Genomic DNA, 13281 nt, shown 5'->3' with positions numbered 1-13281 from the left:
TATATATATATATATATATATATATATATATATATATATATATATATATATATATATATATATATATATATATATATATATATATATATATATATATATATATATTGCAACTAATCAACTGAATTTTATTTTGTTACAAAAGAGAAGTAATTTAAATATTTTGGTTATGAGAAAATAATGATAGTGCATCTAGATTGACAACAAATTTGACTTTTCTTAAACCACGTGGTGATTCTACCTTGGGACAGTCAAACATATTTTACCTTAAGACACGTTCCAAGATACAACAAATGCATGGTTCTTAACAATTACGATATGTTTAGGAACATGGGACAATGTTCTAGTCTTATATAGTGTTTTAAACACATTTAATGTTAGATAATAATTCATAATTCATTATTCATGATTTAATTCATTACCGTGATTTTTTTTTTTTTTTGGTGCAAAATTGGTTCAATTATAGGGCTGTTTCCTGAATCATGAAGACTTTTCCATAGTACAACAGGATGTGTCCCTATGTACAAATATATATATATATATATATATATATATATATATATATATATATATATATATTTAAATTCACAGTTTGAAAATAAAATATTGCCAGCCTTTTAAAGTTAGAGTTCCAAACCGTCCCAAGGGACAACATCCTGTTGTACATAGGGACACATCCTGTTGTACTATGGAAAAGTCTTCATGATTCAGGAAACAGCCCTATAATTGAACCAATTTTGCACCAAAAAAAAAAAAAAAAAAATCACGGTAATGAATTAAATAATGAATAATGAATTATGAATTATTATCTAACATTAAATGTGTTTAAAACACTATATAAGACTAGAACATTGTCCCATGTTCCTAAACATATCGTAATTGCTAAGAACCATGCATTTGTTGTATCTTGGAACGTGTCTTAAGGTAAAATATGTTTGGCTGTCCCAAGGTAGAATCACCACGTGGTTTAAGAAAAGTCAAATTTGTTGTCAATTTAGATGCACTATCATTATTTTCTCATAACCAAAATATTTAAATTACTTCTCTTTTGTAACAAAATAAAATTCAGTTGATTACTTTTACAAATACAAGACAGAAAATAAAATGAAAATGAATAACATATTTACTTTGGAGTCATGAAATTTTCTTTTTCTCTCAAAATCGTCATTTTCACTCATTTTTGCTGATTTTGCACCATTTAGTGGTGAAGGTTTGTATTAGACATTACAAAAACATGGCTGCTAAAAATAGGTTCTTAGAAATTACCAGTGTCCCAAGGTACAACCCTCTCCCCTCTTACTGTGATTTTCTGATTTACTGAGGTAGAAAAACAATTTACCATAGATACACGTTTAGCTCAGAGTGATAAGCCAATTTAGCAAGATCGTGCTAAAAAAAAAAAAATGCAGCTTGATTTTAGAGAATAGTATTGACTTTTAACCAGCACTATTTAGAAATGGTAAAACATTTACCAGGACGAAATGCACTCAGCGTCCTTTGAAAACGATATTTTGTACCGTGAGACTTTATTGGCGATATTGTTACCAGACATAACATTGAAAATGAAAACGCATATTTCTAAAACTGTTTCCCCAATATTAGCATATAACAGTTGGAATTGAAAATAATAACATCGTCATATTTTCAACCAAGTAATTTTGTAACAACGGCACAGCGAAACAGAGGGACGCGGGGAGGGCAATCGGTCGGAACTCTTCCTTTCAGCATATATTGGCACTCCCAATACGACAGCTCATATGCATACAAAACTGTTATGATCAACCTTCCCCCAACCCTCTCAAAGTTAATCTAACTGCTCCAGTGCCTTGAACTAGAGTACAAGATAATTTTTTTTTTCGGATAGCTTTTGCCACTATTCATCATCCTCATAGCTTTCTTTTTGAAAAGAATTTACGCGTGAAATAGTCTTCGAAACCTACATAAAGACACAAGGAATACATCTTTTCTCTTTTCAAAAGGGCTATAACTACTAAGCAAAAGACCAAATCCATTTTTTACATTACCATATGCTTTTTCTCTTATACTGATTCAAAGAAATGTAAAATAAAATAATCATCTAATGAGCAGCAAAAAATTCTTTCAAAATAGAGAAAAAGTTTAAGAGAAATTATAACTGCGAAGACACTATGAATTATAAATTTTGTGTTATTCCAGCGTGAAATGTTACAGTATTTGAATAAAAGAGCATTTTGGTTTTAAAAAGGCAAAAAGCGAAAACCTTTTGAATTCATCTGTAACTTACAGGCAATGATTGTTCTATTTGAACATTTTAATCACAGAATATTTTCTTCTTTTCCTTTAAGAACCTTACTTGCAGTTTACTTTCTTTCCCCCTTAGTGGTTCAAAACAATTTTCCTCATATTTAAGCAAATTTTAGAGAGCGTACTTATAAAAAAACATTCTTTAGTTCCTCCCACTATTTTTGCTTATTAACCTTCATATCATCATTTCAGAAATTTAACATGTTACGGTTACATGTTTTTCGTAATTATTTTGGAAAAGAACGCTGGAAGAAAACGACGCAAAAAGCTCGTTTTGATTTCGAATGAAAAAAAAATAAAAAGACTACGACTGTAACTTCAAAGACTTTCGTTTCTTTAAAATGGAAATATCAGTTACTTTTAATTTTCTCTCAAAAAACGCCTCTTCTATTTACTTCAGAGCAAAGAGACTTTTCATTCGCATATTTTTTTTTATACTTCATTCCCAAGTTTTTCTTGCTCTATTTCCGCATTAAAATTCAGTAAAAAGACTTAAACGTAGCTGTGATATGGCAAAATAAAATAAAATAAAAAAAATGGCGGACAAAATAAAAATGCTCCAAAAGGAGCAGGGATGAGAAAAAAAAATTAAGAAAATGAAGAATACGGCAAGTCTGTTGAAAATGAAAAATGTTTTGTGTGTAAAACAGTTTTTTATTAAAGTTGGATGAAAGAGCAGCTTAGAATAAATAACAAAGAAAAAGGCAAAGAAGATTATAAAAAAATAAGAGCGACAGGAATAGGAGATAATTTTCTGTTCGAAAGAAACAAACGTACTTACGTAGAGTGAAAAAAAAAGAGGCGAAAACCAAATAAAAAACAAAGTGAAAAGATGGCAGAGAAAAAAGATCAAAGCCGTTTTTTAAAGCATTAGCAATGCTTCAGTCATTTATATCTATTGAAGTGTTGAAGAAGGGGAGAAAATCTAGGATTCTGGAGAACATATGAACTGAGAGGGGCGGGACTGAGATGACGTCATAGATGACGGAACAAAGAAAGACGTAAAGAATTAACTGTTTCAAAACGAAGAGTACAGACTTCGCCATCTTGGTGTTCGCACTCATTGGTTGGTTTTAAGTAGATGTAATTTAACATAATATTTAATAAAAGTCAAATGTTTAGACAGTTTCTTCATTTCAGTAGCTCTATTTGTTATCTTCTTAAAGGTAATTCAGAACACAGCTCACTTCAAACCAATCAGACGTCTCATACGATTATTTATTCTGATTCTGTGCAGGAAAATATATATTTTTACGGTAACTTGATGTAACGACTTGTTTCAAAACAATAAAGGAAAATTGTTACAACATATTATTAGCTGTTTTTGGGTTGAAATGACATTGCAAAGAAGCAGTTAACTACAAATAAATAAACACAACTTTTGCATGCCTTCAAAAATACAAACTGACCTTTAAATGGTTGCAAACTACTGGAGACAACATAGTTTCGCTGGCCTAAGAATTGTAGCGCAAGGGGGAACTCAGTTTTTAAAGTTACAGAAGAGATGGTAAAATCTCCAGAGGAGCAATTGTTTGCAAAGACGGAAATGAATATAGAAGTTAAAATGATCTTAATTCGTTATAGACAAATTTGTGAAGCGAATATTGTGCACAAGTACCAAAAAACAAAACGAAAGCAAGAAAGAAAAAGGAGGGAAAAAAGGGCGAAGTGTAAGCATAACAATCACTTATTGGCATGAAAGAGACGTTGCTTTTCAAGCTGGGGTAATCATATCAGGTAGTTGACCAGAGAGATCTACACTTAAGAAAATATAAAACAAGTAACACGTTGCAACATGTACATGTACGAATCGATATTAAAAAAAGAAATAGCAGTATGTGTTGAAAGCAAGTCTCAAGAAAAGTAGACGATACTTGGACGAATAACTTCATATGCGGAAGGACCAGTGGCCTTGTGCGACATTCTCAGACAGCTTAGTAGTCTCAGATGAGAGAAAATATTGGTGCCTCAGATCCGATCGATTGGCAGGACATTAGGAGGGAAGAGGAAGTCTTCTTCATAAAGCATCAAGGTGGTAGCTCCTTAGCAGTATGGACAGTCTTCGACTGTGGTGATAAACTTAACCTGGTTTTTCCTTTTATCCGAGCAAAAATATCTGATTACAAGAAATGATCGACACCTTTTAAATTTCATCCTCAGAGCTAAGTCGTTGTAGGAGCTGAATTTTCAGCATATCAATGCCCCATTCACATTGCAAAATAAGCCGGGGTGTGGGGTTTGAATAAAGAACAGTATGTCAAAAACCAAGTTGCCATTTTCTCCCAGTTTAAACCCTAGAAAACTATGTTGGGAATCAGGAAACCTAATAGTGTATACCAAAGGTCAACAGTGTCAGTTTATGGCATTAATGAATGTTGCCTTCGTTGAGGACCGCACACTTTACATGAAACATACCGGAAAGTATACTATTCATACTTTCCAGAATGTTATTTATAGTGAAGGTAAAGTTCGTTTCTTTGTTCTTTATGGCTTCTGAGGCTGATGTGGAATCAGAGACGATGACTAATCCTGCTGGCGAATCCGTAGCTTAGGAGTTAGTCTGGTATAAAATGAGGGCTTCCGTGATAACCAAATCTTCGCTAGTTAGTTTAAGACAATCAGTCCTGTGTTGAGTTTGTAAATAGAATTTTCTCTTTCTGGAAGAAAGAAAAGGATTCCTGCACTACTTTTGTTGAGAGATTTGTTTGAGGAACCTTCGGTGACGCTTTTTCCCATCCTCTTTCGCACGAACATTTTTTTTAAAAATTCTTTAACATTTTTTTTAAATACACTGGCTGGCCAGAACTGAGTAATTCCTTATAAACAGGCGTATGTATATAAGAAATCGTTACATTGTTTCATTGGTTTATTTAGTGTCCAGCTATGGCACATAATCAAATCGGACTTACTTCGGTGAGACGTGTCTTAAGCACAACGCGCGGCAATATAACAATACTCTTATGCCATTTCTTGAGCGTCGCTCTGAATAACTTTTACTAGACGAAGAAAAAGAAAAGGTAGCTAGGCATTTCAACGCAGTGTTTTAGCTTTATTTATTCGTCACCTAATAAACTCTTCAATTGAATTTCAGTGAATTAGGATTTATAAGATTGAAGAAACTAATAATACACCACTTTTCATCAACGTGCTTAATGAAATTGCCATTTTTATTTCAAATATGATAAAAAAATACAATGGGTTAAATACTGTATGCGCTCTCTTAAAGGTTGTTATTTATTTAATTTTAAAGACTATTATTTAAAATTTTAAAAGCAGCAACTATAGTTAATATTTAAATCTAGTTTTCAATAACTAAACTGAACGAAATTAATGTATAAACAAGAACTCATATGACTTTTCGTAATTTTGCTGGATATTCTCTTTAATGCATGAACATAAATAGATAAGAGTTTAAAACACTAACCCATGTTTCGTTCTATTTCACTCTAGAATTGATTTTTGTATTATGACCTCAGATTCAGAATACAATAAAGTTTTACAATTATTGTTAGTTGAGTAGAATAAAATAGGGAAATCACTTATCAGGAAACGCAAGGACAGTTGGAAAACATGCATAATAACAAAATCACATCATCGTTCCTCGATACAACACTGAAATCACAAAAACTGGTTTTAAACAAACAAATGAAATAAAATAAATAAATAAGTAACCCATTATTTTCATAACACAAGTTTTTTTTTTGAAGTGATAACTCTTTGAAGTGATAAATTCTTATGGGAGGCTAAACCGATTTGTGACATGACGTGTAACGGCGCAACTCTCGTCTGGCACTCCTTTCGTTCGCGCATACGACAGAAGCGCGCATACTCGGGGAAATTCTGTTTCTTTATTCTTTGGGTCAGCTTTAAGCGTTGATAGTAGAAAAAGTAATGAAACTAACAGAAGATGGATGATCGTCGCAACATAACGCAATATCCTACCGAAAGGTGAGTTTAGCAATACAATATAATGCCAATAAGCGTTGTGAACAATATATATTCGAAACAGCCTTAAATCTTTAAATTTATTTTCAAAACAAAAACATTTTTGCAATTAGTTTTTCTAAAAATGTCTCGCTTCATTTAGGGTTTTGAACTGTGATAAGGTGTACGCATTTTAAACGAACTTCATCCGCGCAGACTCTGCAATGCGAGGGTTGGGGACGACCGATAAAACAAAAAATAATAAATAAACATTCAATTCGTGCATCACACAATAAAATCTAAACTGACCTTAACTTTAAAACAATCACCCGTTAAAATGTTGGTTATTTTTTTTTTGGGGGGGGGGGATCCAATAAAGTGTGCGGTTAGGGTTCCTGATGATTTTTGCAGGGGATAGGGGCAAAATATAGATCCTAGCCTGGTCTTAATAATACACCAATTTTATCGTTTCAGATTTAAGCTTAACCTTGTGGTTCGTTTATGGTGATAACATTTATTTACAATTAACATTTTAAAACAGTATTAAATCTTTAAATTTATTTTCAAAACAAAAACAGTTTTACGATTAGTTATACTAAAAATTTCTCCCTTCATTTAGGGTTTTAAACTGTGATAAGCTGTGCATATTTCAAACGAACTTCATCCCTGCAGACTGCAACGCGGGGGTTAGGGATGGCCGAGAAAACAAAAACAATAAATAAATATTTAATTTGTTCATCACAGGAATAAAATCTAAAATGTTTTGTAAGTTTGAGTGTTTTTTCTGATAAACGAAATATTTAGAAACGACGCGTCATTTAATCTATTGTTTTTGCGCCGACATCAAAACTTATGTTTAAAAGTAGTCTGAATGGTGATCAAAGAATTAAATTACTTTTCATTTAGAGCAATTTTGAAGTCGTCTCAATAAAGCAAAGCAAAAAATTATTATTGCCAACATATATGCATCTCCAAACTAAAGTATTTCAAGTATTATTCAATTTATTCATAAACAGCTTTTAAATTATACACAAGAAGGTTCTGCTTTAGCTAATGAAGATTATTATGCAATTCCTTTAATTTTAACTGGAGATTTTAATGTTAATTTTGCTTCTGATCGAGCTAAAAATTTAGTATCGTTTCTACAATCCAAATTACAATTACAAATGATTAATAAGCCAGAAGAAGCCACTACAAGTCACGGAACTGAACTTGATGCAGTCTTTGCAAGATTTTTAGATAACATACAAGGCAAAAATTTCGTTGCTTATTATAGCTACCATAAGCCAATTGTTACTTTCATAGGATTAAAAAATGAGGATAATTTAATCCTATGAAAGTTATTACTTCTGCCAAACGTCCCGTGACACTCATTTTTCTTTAAATTTTTTACAAAGTGATTCAGAACACAATAAAGTAGAAATTATTATTAGTTGAGTAGAATAAAATAGGAAAATCATTTATGAGGAAACACAAGGACGGTTGGAAAATACGCATAACAACAAAACCACATCATCGTTTCTCGATACAACCCTGAAATCACTAAAACTAATTTTAAAAAAAACTGGAGATAAATAAATAAATAAGAAAATAACCCACACTGAGTGCCGCAGCATCTCATATATAGATGAATCACGTGGGCTAGAAGAAAAATAAAATGTAAACATATTTAATTTATTTCTAAATAAAATGGGAAAACATGGAAAAGGAAAGATATTACTTTTGCTTGTTGCAAAGGAAGAATCAAGAGAAAAGTTGAAAACCTTTTAAAAACTTAGGTACAAAAATCAACGAATAGAGACTAAAGTCAATTGCAAATATTTTTTTTTTCTTAGCAAATACAAAATGAAAACTGTCAATATTTTCAATAATGAATAATGTCAATAATGAATTATGACCAATCAAGTGAGAGTTTTAAAAATTTACTTAAAATTTACTAAAAAGTTTATAATTCCAGCTATAAATAATTCGGAAGTTCCAAACAAATTATATCAAACGGAGAAAAATTAGAACTTTTGACTGGTACGTTTATTTCAAATGTACAACTAAATTTTTACAAAAGAAGGCCGAAAGAAGGCTAATTCACTTTTTCGGCAATCTAAGTATTAAAAAAATGAGATTAGCTAAAAATCTCGATCAAGTCACCTTTCAAACAAAAATAAATAAATTTGCTTGAAATAAATATTTATTTATAGATTAAAAAAAAGTACGAAAAAACGTTGTTAAGAAAAAAAAAATAAGAAGGGGAAAGATAAAATAAAGTCAAATAAAATAACAACGCTGAACTGGGTAAATGGAGTTTCTGAAATGTACTCATTTCTAATAAATTAAGACCTCATTCAATAAGAACTCATCATCTTCGACAGAAGTGTTTCAATCAGAAAACACGTGTGTAGAAGAAAAGACAACCATAAAAAAAGACCCTCTCGACTTTACACAATCCTCTTTCGGGGGGGGGGGGGGAATCAGCATCCAGCTCACAACAGCCAGCATCCTGCAAACAACGTCCAGCATCCAGCACACAACATCCAGCATCCAGCTCTAACAATCCGATCCTTGGCAGTAATTTGAATGTTGATGTCTTGAATTCAAGTTACGTTTTCGTCAATAACAAACTGCAACAGTACCCTCCTCGTTGGGTTTCTTGGTGATGGGCGGTTGAATGAACAAATGGTTCCTATCGCAATCATAATGGAAAATATAAATTAAGTACAAAGTGTCAAAATTCAAATTAGTGCCGAGGGCTGGATGCTAGGTGTTGTGAATGCTGAATGTACTGTGCTGGATGCTAAGTGTTGTGGATGCTGAACATTGTGTGCTGAATGCTGGATGTCGTGTGCTAGATGCTGTTTCTGTCTAAACAGGACTGTGTTAAGTCAAGAAGGTGGGGTGTAAGCAAAGTGGATTCCGGGGGACATGGGAGAGGAAGAGGAGCCGGAGGAAGAAAAGGAGTCGGATGAGTAATCGTCGCGGGTCTCGCCACCTCCCAGGAGGAAACCTGTTAACCTCAAAACCTCAAAAAATATAGGAGATCAACTACAGTTAAGTGAAAACAAAAAAGAATCATGATTGCTCAATAATAAGTAATTCACGATTGCTCAAAAAACAAAGGAAAAATTTTAAAAATTGGTATATCCGTTTAAGAGTTATAATGCCATAGACTGACTCACAAATACGAAGATGCGCCCAGTAAATTTATTATCCCTTTCGTTTTTGCGTCGGGGGTTAAATATACGACGCTTTATGTTACGAAGGAAAATTCGTTTCACTTTGGTTCCGAATATAACGAATCTGAGCTACCTGTTGTCGCCTGTTTAAACGGAATAAAAATCCATAAGGAAGTCTCTGGTTTAATCTCTGATGCCGTTTTTCTATTATGATCCCTCAGACTCTCATTTTAATTTCCGTTTCCTGTTCAGTAGATTCTCACTTTTCATGCATAGATTAATACATTACGAGAAATCAAAATGTAAATCTTGCATAAAACCCATTTATACCTTTCGTAAACTGGAAATGAGTAAAACAAAACAGTAAATTGAATATTTAATTGAATTACGCACAAAATGTTTATTTGAGAAATTAAAACTTGTTATGTGTTCTCTTGATTAAACAGCAATATGCAACACACTATATTTCCTCATAAATAATTTCAAGTAAAAAAGCAAATGAACTTGAACTGCTCTTTATCCTTTGAGCATCATGAACAAAACTCATGTTATTTGCATTTTGATTCCAAAGTAGTGATCCAAGTGGGCAAAAATGTGTTCTACTTGAGACCGACTTATCTACTATAAGTCTTAAGCCAGATACGACTTCAGTTCTTACCTTCATAGCTGAGTGGCTACCAGTCCGGTTGGTGGCATCTTTTGAACTTAGTTTTCTAACAAATTAAAGCTCAAAGTCAAAGTCGAGTATCACGAGCACAAGAAGAAAGTTTAACATCTACGTTATACTTTTGTTTTCAGAACGTTTAATAACTATAATTATGAATATTTTTTAGTAAAAAAATTCTAAATTCTACGTGGGTAAGAAAACTGGGAAGAAATATACATACTACTGTTTTACTGTTAGCGAATTAGCTAAACAAATGGTCGAAGAGAGAGTTAAATCTTAAAAGTATATCTTTATACTTAGTGGCATAAGAATATTTAAATATTATCTTAAAAATTTACATTTCATTGGTCGCAAATAATTGGTAACAAAATGGGCAGTAAAATTTTGTTTTCATGTCAAAAAGCATTTTCAGATTCATTTTTGATGTTTGTAAATTTTTCTCAAAGAGATAAAAAAATCCTTGCTTTGTAATAAATGACATACGTTGTGCAAAGCATTTGCTTTTTATTTGGACAGTTATCATGAGAAAATCAAGAAAGAAAAAATTGGTACTAGGAGTTTAAAAAATATTTTATTTTGTGCCCAAAAATGTCTGATATATCCATTAAGCACATTCATTGAGAATCGATCTCTCTCCCACCCTCTTTCACCTTTTTTATAAAAAAATTTCAAACTTTTTACTTTGCATTAGCAATTCAAAGTACTGCTCTAGAAGAATTCATGCAAAGTAAATACAACCGGAAATCAATAAACGTACCCAAAGCTTTCTAGACAAATCTTTAGAAATGAGAAAAAAATAAAAACGAAATTGAACCTTTTATCTTTAGCAGATTTTAAAGCAACTCAAAATGATCGAAATTTAGGGGACGTAAAAGAATTTTCTTCTCCTTATAATGTTTTCATTTTTGCGTATTCCGGTAGCTTCTTCTGTAGATTTCGCATGCAAATACGTTACAATTCTTTCTCTTTTTTCACAAAGAGTATGACATTGCAAAGGTAAATATATTGCATTTTTTTGAAGATGTAAAAATTTTCTCATAAAATATTTATCTTTCAAAATTTACATTAAATGTATCTTTATTATCAATCATTATAAATCAAGAACAATTGAAAGCAACTCAAATGAGTGAGTATTTTACTCATTTGCATAAAGCAAATTGGAATAACTCAGCACATTTTATTACTCTGATAAAAATCTCCCTTGAGCAGGCAATGATACAACTAGTCATGAATTTAGGTGTTAGTTTATCAAATTTTATTTCGAGAAAACTTCAGTGAGATGCAACTGAGAATTTTAATAATTTGAAAGAAATTCTAATTCAAATAACTCGGAATATTTATTAGGCTTAGAGACGATATTTGCTTGAGAGAGCAATCAAACAAGTTAAAATATGAATCTTTTAGTATGAGTTAATTACATTACTTAATTTGTCACAATTGACTTCCGAAAAATATTAGCCGGGTGCAACATATAATCGTTAAGGATTGATATAAAATGATTTTAGAAAATTTACATTTTCCGAACCTGTTGCAAATCCCGGGAACATAATTGCTCTCAGCTGTTTGTGACGGAGATCAAGCAATTCAAAAGTAGTCTTCAAGGTAGACCAGCAACAGATAAGTCGTAATACTTACTATGAGCCGGAAAAAAGGCATGCTTGAAAATAAAATTCTAAATTTAAAAAAATTCGAAACGAAGGCTAAAAAAGCTTCAAAATAAAATTGAAAACTGAGGCACAGGTAGCTGGTGGAGCTATTGCTTTTGACCTCTTAGCCACTGAGAACTCTTACCTTAATATAAGCCTTTTTTTGTTTTGTTTTTCCTTGTTTTTTATATTTAACTTTGAACTCTATTTTTCTCTTTTAAATTTGAGAAGTTCGTGAAGAAAGAAAAAAAAAAAATCCAACTCAGAGTAGTCTGAAGACTTTCTTAAAATCTGCTACGGGCGTCACAGTGGCATGCTGTTTCTGTTACTGGAGCTGTGATCCTCAAAAATTCAATATATTTCTTAAGTTAATGATTTATCAAACGCTAATATTTACAAAACTATAAATTTTCTATATATACATATAATAAAATAAGATGTTTGTGTGTGTGTGTGTGTGGCGCGCATCCCGGGAAAACGGTAAGGCCTAGAAAGATGAAATTTGGTATACTGGTGCAGTTTTTGCTGAAGGTGTGCACCTCGGGCTTCGATTTTTGATATTTTAATTAGAAAAAAAGTTATTTAATGTTTTATGCGTTTTCTTGCACTTTTTAGTACTTTTTACCTCACAGACCCCGAACCAATCGCACCACATAAATATTTTTTGTACTATAGTGTAGAAAATTTAATTTTAAATAGGATGAAGGAAAAAATTTTGAAGATAGAGCAATTTTTGTATTTTTTATAAGTTTTTGAAAAAACCTTTATTTCGCATTTTTTTCTGGGTTTAGTTTTTTTTGAAACTCATCCTGCAAAAAGTATTGAGCCCTCAATTCCAAAATTTTAGTTGGTAATAGTAAAAACATTCCGCCCCCTTCAGAAGAAAAAAGTTTTTAAAAATACGCAAAAGTTTTTAAAAATACGCAAAAGTTTTTTTTAATGCAGAACACGACGCGACTTGTAAGCATTGCCGGCTGAGTTCCGCACTTCCTCATCACGTGACCTAACTGAAATCGTTTGCTTTCTCTTCACTTTTTTTTTTTTTTTTTTTTTTTTTTTTTTTTTTTAACGTTCAGAGATTTCTTAGATCTTTATTTTTCCACCTTTCTTTTTCTCTGGACTGTTTGCTATATTTATTTTTGATCAAATATTTTTGCGCATTTTAATTCAATAAAAGCGGTGATTTTTTTTAACTTTTGCAAGTGCTGCTTTTTGGACACTACAGGCAACATAGAGCCTTTTTTTACGTGTAATTTTAAGTAAATAAATAAAGCCCGCGGTTTTTTTGCATGATTTTTGTAGGGATTGGTGGTTATGTTTGGTAGATAGAGAGATGATATTAAGTGGGCAAAAAATGTTTTTTTTTTTTACATATAAAGGATTGTAAATTACTATCAGAGGTAGATATGCTTGGATCATATAGATAGATAGATAGAGAGAAAGAAAGGTGGACAAATATAGAGGTGGATACAGTAGATGGACAGTAAGAAATAGAGGAACTTCAACGGGGGATCAATAGCCCCCCCCCCCACACACACACACCATGGCTTTGAAAAAACAATGCTTTCACATAAAAGTGGAAATGCTTTTTGTTATT

The sequence above is a fragment of the Uloborus diversus genome, chromosome 1 (assembly GCF_026930045.1).
Source record: "Uloborus diversus isolate 005 chromosome 1, Udiv.v.3.1, whole genome shotgun sequence".
In the NCBI taxonomy this organism is placed as follows: Eukaryota; Metazoa; Arthropoda; class Arachnida; order Araneae; family Uloboridae; genus Uloborus; species Uloborus diversus.
This window is presented reverse-complemented; position numbering follows the sequence as displayed.